The following is an 11,105-nucleotide window of genomic DNA, read 5'->3' as shown; positions in this document are numbered from 1 at the left end:
TATTATGTATTGTGAGACAGTCCGGTGGATCTTGGTATCCCTAAGCCTGAATATGCACCTGCACTTTATGTAATTTGTACTTACCTTTTGTGGTGAATGGGCTTTTTTTAAAGGAAGTTTTACAAATATATTTTACTTATCTATGCTCTTGTACTTAAGATATGTATGTTATACCCCTGATACAAATGCCCTGTATCATCAATATAATGCATTTTATGTAATCAATACTTCCCTCTTGTGGTTAATGGGCCTTTTTTTATATTCAGGTGGTCCGATAAGTATACTATAAAATGCTATACCCCTAATATAAATGCCCTGTACTACCTATATAATGTTATGTCACCAATAGGGGAAATGACTACTGATATGTATAGAGTATGAAATTTGGCCAGCTCCTTTCCAGTTGTCCCTTCTTCATGTACTGTGTGAATTTTTAATACTTTCATGTGATATTAATAAAGATATATATTTTTTAACTATATACTTGGTTTTGACTATTTGATGATCTGGGCATACACAATTTTCTTCAATCTATCTACATAACTACCTAGAGAAAAAAGACAATGCAACAGCACCCTGCAAACCAAATAGAGTATAATAATGCCATAGTCACAAAAAAATTATAGTGCTAATGCTACACTTATTTATAAAGTGAGATGCTTGGCAAATGCCTTTTGTACAAAACTATTTGAGCCCGTCTGCCAAACGTCAAGGCGATCTCTGTAAGACGGGAACCTAACACTAAATACTACCTGTTATGTGCCATAATGGCCACCATAAAGTTCAGGAAGCGTTGGTTCCACATGCATGCTGGGTCCACTCTGCCTTTTACCATTTTTGGTGCCATAATGACCTCCATTACTTCCAAGGGAAGCTGTCTGGCACAAGGAAAGGTATGGAGTGGGCTCGACATACATGTTGGTACCTGCATCCCTTGGAAGTAATGGAGGTCAATATGGCACCAAAAATGGTAAAAGGCAGAGTGGACCCAGCATGCATGTGGAACCAACGCTTCCTGAACTTTATGGCGACCATTATGGTGCATAACAGGTAGTATTTAGTGTTAGTGGGAAAAAAGATGGCGGCTCACCTTTAGTGTTAGGTTCGCGTCTTACAGAGATCGCCTTGACGTTCGGCAGACGGGCTCAAATGGTTTTGTACAAAATGCATTTGCCAAGCATCTCACTTTATAAATAAGTGTAGCATTAGCACTAGCACTATAATTAGCACGATAATTTTTTTTGTGACTATGGCATTATTGTACTCTATGTGGTTTGCAGGGTGCTGTTGCATTGTCTTTTTTTGTCTATCTTTTCAGCCATGGCAGTGTGCACCTGCGCATTGGGATGTGCTGACTAACCCCTTTTCTTTACCTAACTACCTACCAACAGACTCTAATAATCATTACATACTTTTTAAAACTTGTTGTATCTACCTACTTAAGTAGGGGTGTAAATATGTGTAAATATATGTTAACATGTACGTGTTTATCTATCTATCTATCTATCTATCTATCTATCTATCTATCTATCTATCTATCTATTCTCCAATCGATCATCTATCTATACTCCAAATATCAGTAATTGCTTATTTGTTGTAGATATCTACTATCTATCTATCTAGCGATTTTCTCATTTAGTTTATTACAATACATTAATGCATTAGCCTGCTGACAATCTAACATGCAGATTTGTATTATTTATTCAATTTTTTCCTACACTGTAAACTAATTTTTATAGGATTATAGCATTCTCAAATTCAAATATTATGACATTCTATATTTTGTTCTTAGGGTACTTTCACACTTGTGTTGCTGGATTCCTGCAGGCAGTTCTGTCGCCGGAACTGCCTGCCGGATCCGGCAATCTGTATGCAAACGGATACCATTTGTAGACGGATCCGGATGCGCATACCGCAAAACCGGATCCGTTTTTCCGGAACACTTAGGTCCGGATCTGGCATTAATGCATTTCAATGTAAAATAATGCAGAATCCGGCATTCCGGCAAGTGTTCCGGAATTTTGGACTGGGAAAATACTGCAGCATGCTGCTGTATTTTCTCCGTCCAAAAAACGTACAGTGACTGAACTGAAGACATCCTGATGCATACTGAAAGGATTGCTCTCCATTCAGAATGCATGGGGATAAAACTGATCATTTTTTCCCCGGTATTGAGCCCCTAGGATGGAACTCAATACCGGAAAAGTTTAATGCAAGTGTGAAAGTACCTAGGGGGTGAAGTGTTTTTATTAAAATTAGGTATTTTTTTCAAAACTGATTTTAGTTTTTGTATGTCAGTGTGTCTGGATAATTACCTTTCTTTTTCTCCATTTGCTGCAGGAAGTTGTATGGGGAGCGGTTCCATGGAGAAACAGAAGGAGTTATGATAGCAGGCAGCCATAGCACATGTTATGACAGGATGTGTCAATTGCAGGGCTGTTCACATGATTGCTGTATTTTGGTGCTCAAACAAAGCGCTAGGCCTGAGGTGGTTTAAGCATTCTTCTCCTGGATACAAGAACACACAAATAAAGTCATATACAGCAAGCTTACCAACACAAAGGTTTAGTGTGAAGTTTCTCTTTCTTTCTTTCTTTCTTTCTTTCTTTCTTTCTTTCTTTCTTTCTTTCTTTCTTTCTTTCTGTCTTTCTTTCTTTCTTTAATACTACTGTCTGTAGATGCACAAAAATACAAAGAAAATAAAAAAGATAATGACCACCATAAAAACCCTATAAATCCAAAACAACATTTTTTGTAGTAATTATAATACATATGAAAAAGCCATATACCAGATTGGTTAGGTGGGTTTCTGATGCAAAGCATCATTGACAACCACTTGAACAGATTTTATTTGTGTATCTCTCATGTCCGCTTCCAGCCACAGTATAACAGGAAGACTGCAGTGACCCATTTTCTGGAGTCCCAAAGTAAATGTCCAGTCAGGGGTACAAAGAGAGCAATCAGACAAAGGTCCTGGTGCCTAAGGGGGTGCAATGGCCCCTCTGCAATGTAAGAGGAGACCAGAATTATAAATGGCACATGGTAGATGAAGGACTGTTACAGATTTTGCACTGGGACCCAAAATCATAAATTTCTCAAATTAAATCTTATCTAATATTTGTGCGGCTACTTTCACACGCACTTTGTTAATTCTGGTATTGAGATCCCACAGAGGAGCTCAATACTGGAATTAAACTGATCCGTTTTGATTTTGCACATCAGGATGCGGTTGTGTGAAATCAAAACGGAAAAAAACGTATCCGTCACTAAATACATTGAAAGTCAATGGGTGAATCGATCCCTATTTTTAGCTCCTAAAAAAAACGGATCCGTCACCATTGACTAAGGCTACTTTCACATTAGCGTTTTCAATTTCGCTATTGAGATCCGTCATAGGATCTCAATAGCGGAAGAAAACGCTTCAGTTTTGTCCCCATTTATTGTCAATGGGGACAAAATTGAACTGAATAAAACGGAATGCACCAAAATGCATTCCGTTCCATTTGGTTGCGTTCCCATCGCGGACAGGAAAAACGCTGCAAGCAGCGTTTTTCAGTCAGCGATGTGGTACTGAGCAAGACGGATCCGTCCTGACACACAATGTAAGTCAATGGGGAAGAATTCGTTTTCTCAGAGACAATGGTGTTCAAGATGGATCTGTCATGGCTATCGAAGACATAATACAACCCGATCCGTTCATGAGGGATGCATGCGGTTGTATTATTGCAACGGATCTGCAAAAAACGCTAATGTGAAAGTAGCCTTAGGCTACTTTCACATCTGCGCTTTCCCTTACCGCTATTGAGATCCATCAATAGCGGGGAGGGGGGGAAATGCTTCCGTTTTGTCCCCATTCATTGTCTGAACGAAACAGAGTGCACCAGAATGCATTCCGTTTTTTTCTGTCCGAGATGTGGTACGGAGCAAGACGGATCCGTCATGACTCACAATTGTTTTCAGTGACGGATCAGTTTTTTTCTGTTTTTATGACTGGACACCAAAACGCAGCTTGCAGCAGTTTTGTGTCTAAACACAAAATGGAATGCTGACGGAACGGAAGACATCCTGATGCATCCTGAATGGATCACTTTCCTTTCAGAATGCATGAGGACTAAATAGAAATATTTTTTTTACGGTATTGAGATCCTCTGCTGGATCTTAATATCTGAATTAACAACGCAAGTGTGAAAGTAGCCTAAAAGAAGCATTTAGAATACATATCACTATGAATAACAGTGAACATATCTTTACTGCAGAAAACTTGTTTTCAACATGAATGCTAAAATAAATGTGTTATTGGCCAGAAAAATTCATCTGGTTGTATTAATGTACCTTGATGCTTTTTATTAACTTGATTTAAATGAATAAAGATGAAAATATTGTACACAGAAATTCAAATCTAGTACAATGATATCCCCCTAACATTCCAGCGGAGGTCTTGTGAACAGAGCTCAGCACATGGAGTCGCTAAGATTCCGCACTACTATGTGCCTCTTTATGGTGCCTTTGTATGACACTGCATTCCTAAGCAAAGCTTCTAAGGGAGAACGCCTCTTAAATATGAAAACATACGGAATGTGGGTCATGACGGATCAGTCTTGCTCCGCATCCCATGACGGAAAGAAAACCACAGCTTGCTGCATTAAAATGATTACTTGCCGTTGTATGGTGATGTGAGTAAATTATAGCTCTTTTTGGCGTGTATTAGTGGCAAAATAAAAGTATTATTTGCTGTTCAGCGGTGCAGCTATATGTTCTAAAACCTTTTTATGGGGTGTATTAGTGCTAAAAAAGTGGCTTATTAGCCTTTGTGTGGTGAAATGAGAACATTACAGCCTTTTTTTGCGTGTATTAGTGGAAAACAAAAAGTATTATTTGCCGCTAAGCGGTGCAGTTATATGTTCTAAAGCTTTTTTTGGGGTGTATTAGTGGAAAAAAGGGCTTATTAGCCGTTCAGTGGTGCAGTTATATGTTCTAAAGCCTTTTTTGGGTTGTATTAGTAGAAAAAAAGGGGCTTATTAGCTGTGTGTGGTGAAGTAAGAACATTTCAGCCTTTTTTGTGGTGTATTCATTTCCTTTTTATTTATTTATTTGATCTAACAGTATGTCAGACAGAAAAGTGAGAGGCCCTGCACAGGAGAGGGGCAAAGGCCTAAATGTTTCTGACGCAGGTACAGGTCGCAGCATAGTAAGGGGGCGTGGCAGCAGGAGTCACTTCGGAAGGCCTGAGCTCAGGGCTGAGACAAGGCCATTTGGTGCCCAGGGCGAAGATGGCAAACTGCGCCCCCCCCCCCCCCCCCCCGTTTTTAAGAAAGAATCAATGTTGTTTCAAAACAAGAATATACTTAAAGCAATAGAACAAAGGACTGTGGGACTTTGAAAGTCACAGACACTATAAAGTTCCCCCCCATCATCATGTGCCAGTATAAAGTCCCCCCCATCATCATGTGCCAGTTTTGTAATAAGCCCCCCCAATGTGCCAGTAACACTATTGTAAAAAAAAACAAAAAAAAAACACTTATACTTACCTAAGTGTCAGCGATGCGATGCAGCCTCTTCCTGTGTCCCACGCTGTAATGTAAGGCTCAGGCGGCACGATGACGTCATTGCGCCGGCCTCTGATAGGCTGCCGGCCTAGTGCCTGCAGCCAGGGGCGTACATAAAAATCACTGGGCCCCATAGCAGGAATCTAAATTGGGCCCCCATTCCCCTTTTATAGCCCCTCCCTTTGTTCCATGAACTATTCTTGCTGCTGCGTTTTATAATTTATGCCATCAGGGCCGGAATGGGATTACAAAACAGCCCTGGCACACAAAAGAGGTATAATAGATGCAGATGTATATTATATACAGCAGTGTACAGTTATGTGAGGTACGCGGTATAATAGATGCAGTGTGTACAGGTATATAGTATATTCCCTAGTGTTCTGATATGTGAGGTACAGGGTATAATAGATGCAGTGTGTACAGGTATATAGTATATACAGCAGTGTACTGATATGTGAGGTACGGGGTATAATATATGCAGTGTATACAGTATATACAGTAGTGTAATATGTGAGGTACGAGGTATAATAGATGCCATGTGTACAGGTATATAGTAAATACAGCAGTGTATTGACACCTCGTACCTCACATATCAGTACACTGCTGTATATACTATATATCTGTACACACTGCATCTATTATACCTCGTACCTCACATATATAGTATATACAGAAGTGTACTGATATCTGTACACACAGCATCTATTATACCTCATACCTCACATATCAGTGCACTGCGGTATATACTATATATCTGTACATATTGCATGTATAATACTGTGTAATATATGCAGTGTGTGTGCATGTATGTGTGTGTATATATATATATATACAGAGCAGTGTATTGATGTGACACATAGAAGGTATAATACTGTAGATGCAGTGTTTATAGAAATATGTGGTCAGTTATGCATTATAGTCACTGTGAGGTACATGAGGTAGTGGTAACTGTCTGAAGTAGTATACATGAGTGAGCAATGAGTAAAAACAGGGCATGGAGGGGGGGGGGGGTAAATGATGAAAAGTGGAGGACCTCCTCTTACCTCTCCATTCCAGTCTGTATGGATCAATACAGAGCTGCTTGTGAACTTTTAATACTTGCTGTTAGGGGTTGAAGGACCTGTGATGATGTCATCACAGGTCCTGGCAGATGTACCTTTGAAACCTAGGAACTACACCATTTTTGGTGCAGTTCCTTTGCTAGATTCTGCAGGACCTGTGATGTTGAAGATGATGTCATCACAGGTCCTGGCAGATGCACAGTTCTAACCTGGGAACTACACTTTACACTGTGCAGTTCCCTTACAGGACCTGTGATGACATCATCAAAGGTCCTTTAGCTTTAGAAAGGTAAACAGGAGTAATTAGGGGGCGGGGCCTCTCCTCCACTTCGGTGCCTGCCTGCAGCCTATCAGAGGAAAGGGAAGGGACACGCCTCTCCCACCCCTGCACCTCCGCTGGCACAGACAGTTTACAATGGAAGCGCTCATCTCCCTGTGCCCGGCGGCGGCTGCTCACTTGGGGGGGGGGTCATTTTAGTTGGGGGGGCACATGGGGGGGCACAGCATGATGTAGGGGGGGCCGTGGCTGGCACTTCACCTGCGCCCCCCTCCTGTCCGCAAATGGTAGCGCCCAGGGCACCCGCTCCTTCGGCTCCTGCCTTGTACCGGCCCTGCCTGAGCTCCCGGTGTCATCTAGCAGTCGTGTCTTGACCAGCAACCCAGCGGTTCTTGAATGGTCGACTCGGTCACCCACTTCATCCCGTGACATCAGATACCCCCAGCCAAGAGTCGGTGGGTTTGTCAGACACAACCCTTAGTTGGCATGGCCTGGGACCAGGTCCTGTGCCCTCACCTGTCCTCAAACTGCTTTTTCTTTTCCCTCAGCCAGAGAAGTATTATATGCTGTGGGCTCAGCTCCACTATACAATGAGGACAAGCTACTAGAGGAGAGTCAGCAGATACTACCCAGCCAAGATCTGGAGGAGATATCCGCTGCTTCCTCCGGTAGGCGGGCAAGTAGTGATGATAAGAGTGGCGTGGGAGCCACTGGCTCAGAGACCATTGAGAAGGACATTATTGATGTGCAGACAGTACTCGATGATGATTTAGCCGATCGCAATTGGGAGCCGGGTGACGAAGGGGCTTCATCATCATCGGGAGAAGAGGGTGGCAGCTTGCACTTGAGGCAGCAGCAGAAGCCAGCAAGTCGGTAGCGTGGCCGGGAGTCAGCAGGCTGGCAGCAGTGGGAGGTCTGGAGCCAAATGTGCCTGGGGTAGACCAGCCACTTTGCAGGAGCCTACCTGCACGGAAAGTAGTGGTACAGGGCTTCACAGAGGCAGCGGCGGTAGCAGTCAGTCAGTGCGGAGTGTTGGGGGTAAAATCAGCTTCTCGGGGGTGTGGCAGTTTTTTGTTAAGCCGCCGGAGGAGGTGAAAATGGACAATTTCCGAATTTGTGGGCAGAAGGTGAAGCATTGGCACCACAGCCCTGCGTCAACATATACAGCGTCACCATAAAGTGGCCTGGGAGAACCGTGGCTCCAATGTGGTGGCCCAGCCTGCTATAGCAACCTCTGCATCACCCAGTGGCACGCACACGATTTCAGGCAGTCAAGCCTCCACCACCTAAGCCAAGGGAAGCTGTCTGTGCTTCACATCATCTACCGTTCCTGATGCTCCTGCTCCTCGCCCTCCTCGTCAGTCATTCCGTCAGCAATTGATCACTGAAGTGATTGCCAAGAGACAACAGTATGCGTGCACGCATCCAATGGCGCAGAAGCTGAAAGTGCTCCTGGCCAAGTTTCTGGTGCTGCAGTCCCTCCCTTTCCAAGTGGTGGAATCTGCACCTTTCAGAGAACTGATGGCTTGTGCCAAGCCGAGGGGGAGAGTCCCAAGCTGTCATTTCTTTGCCAAAAAGGCAGTACCAGCCCTGTACAAATATGTAGAACAGAAGGTGGGCAAGTCCTTGGGCCTGTCGGTGTCTGCCTTAGTAGTGGCGTAGTGTGTGTGTGTGTGGGGAGGGGGGGGGGCGCTGTCATTGCGCTGCCTGAGCCGTACAGCGCGGGACACAGGCCGGAGGAGGCCTGCATCGCATCGCTGCCATGGAGGTAAGTATAAGTGTTATTTTTTTATATGGTACAATACTGGCTACAGGCACATGATTGGGGTGCCATCTATGGGGGCACTTGTTACTGGCACACGATTGGGGGGCACTTGTTACTGGCACATGATTGGGGGGCCGTCTATGGGAGGCACTTCTCACTGGCATATTATTGGGGGACACTGTGGGGGCATCTATGGGGGCACATCTTACTGGCACATTATTGGGGGCACTGTGGGGGCATCTATGGGGAACTTCTTACTGGCACATTATTGGGGTCACTTTTTACTGGCACATTATTGGGTGGCATTATGGGGGCACTTATTACTGGCACATTATTGGGGGCATCTACTGAGGCCACAAAGAAGGAGTATTTTATATGGGGGGCTCTGTATAGGGGAATTTTATACTGGTACATTATGGGGGGCACTAGGAGTAAGGGGGGAGAGGAGCACTATGGGGGTATTTTATGCTGGCACATTATGGGGGCACTATTGGGACATTAGCTCAACTGGGGGCATTAAAAGGAGGTATTTTTTGCACTGTCACATTATAAGGAGAATTATTACTACTGGGGGGCATTATGGTGGTCTTTATTACTACTGGGGGTCTAGGGCGAACATGATTACTAGTATGGGCACTATGGGAGCATTATTACTTCTGGGGTACATTGGGGACATGTTGGGGGCGCTGCAGGAGCACTATTACTACCATGTGTGCTTTAGCAGAGAATTATTCCTATTGGTGGGACTGTTGGGAGCACTATTACTGTGGGGGGACCTTTGCACAGTATCACCTTACCACAATTATTTTTTGGGGACGTTATGTTTACACTATTAGTGTCAGGGGCACTATTTTCTGGGTGCAGTTATTTAGGGCACTGTGTGCCAATAATTATTAAATGGCACTATCTGCATGGTACTACTATTATCAGGGGGTTTATCTGTTTCTGCAGTATAGTATTGGGGAGCACAGCAGGCACAGTATTGGGGATGGTAGGATGATTTGTCCAGAAGATGGGAGGATGATGGAAAAGTAGTAAACTAAGATTTTTTTTGTCAAACTGCAGAGATGAAAAATGGTGGTCTGGTCTGAAGGTCTGAAAGGAGACGAGGAAAGAGAACATCTACATCAAAGGAGACATCACTAGAGGTATGTGCGCTGTATTACCCTGTATGTTCTGTAGTGATGGGAGGGTGGATAAAGAATTTTGCCCACACTGTAGCAGCCTGGCCCCAGACTTCAGGTCACACTGTACGTGTTCTGAATTCTGGTGGCTCAAACCCATCCACTACATTATCTGTACACAGAGAGTTATCTCTGTGTTATCTGTGGTGTTACATAGGACTGCAGGTGATATCTACTACATTATCTGTAAAAAGGGGCGTGGCCACATGTTGGGGGGTGTGTGTGCAATACTTGGCTTGCCCCGAGTGTTAGCAACCCACGCTACAACACTGTGCCATAGTGCATGACAGCGGCGACGTGTGGAGCTGTAACTACGGTCAAGGACAATATATGTCCTTTATGGCCCACTGGGTAAATGTGGTTTCTGCCCAGCCAAACCAGCAACTTGGCCAGATGACACCGCTTCCGCCTTCACATTCTCACGCCGTTGGTCCTGCGACAATGTCCACCTCTGCCTCCTCTTCCACCACTGTTTCCTTAGCCTCCACTGCAGGGACAATTCCCAGTGCGCCTCCTTGCATACTTGCATGTGCAGGGTACCGCGGTGTCACCCTGTTCCACACCTCGTTTGCCTGGGCGAACGGAGTCACACAGGTGAGGAACTGCTTCCTGTCCTGCTTTAAGAAATCGAATCCTGATTTTCTCCATGACAACTCAAAATCGGAACCATGGTGACTGACAACGGGAAGAACATGGTGTCGGTGCTGCATCAAGGAGGGCTGAGCCATGCGCTCTGCATGGCGCACGTGTTCAGTCTGGTTGTCACCGGTTTCTGAGGTCTTCCACCCATCTGCAAGACATCCTAAAAGTTGCCAGGAAACTTTGCATGCACTTCAGCCACTCGCACACTGCCAAGCACATCCTTCTTGAGCTGCAGCAGCAGAACGGCATCCCCCAACATAGGCTGATATGTGTCGTTTCCACCCGTTAGAATTCCACCCTCCATATGTTGGACCGACTATACGAACAGAGAAAGGCCATAAACGATTTCTTGATGATCCAAGCAGACAGAAGTACTCCCCTTTGTAACTTCGATGTCAGCCAGTGGCAGCTCATGCGTGACACCTGCCGTTTGCTAAGGCCCTTTGGAGATGTGGCGCCTACATCTCACGGCCACATGAGCCCTGTGGGGGCTGAACTGGAGGAGGAGGAAGACATTGGAGAACAAGCAATGTGTAGTGAAATGGGTGGTTTTTCTATACAGGTGACAGGAGAGGAGGTGCAGGAGCAGCCGGAGTTGCAAGAGGGAGATGAGGAAGATGAGGCAGATGA

Source organism: Bufo bufo, chromosome 3, assembly GCF_905171765.1.
Source record: "Bufo bufo chromosome 3, aBufBuf1.1, whole genome shotgun sequence".
Lineage (NCBI taxonomy): Eukaryota > Metazoa > Chordata > Amphibia > Anura > Bufonidae > Bufo > Bufo bufo.
Note: the sequence above shows the minus strand (reverse complement) of the source record.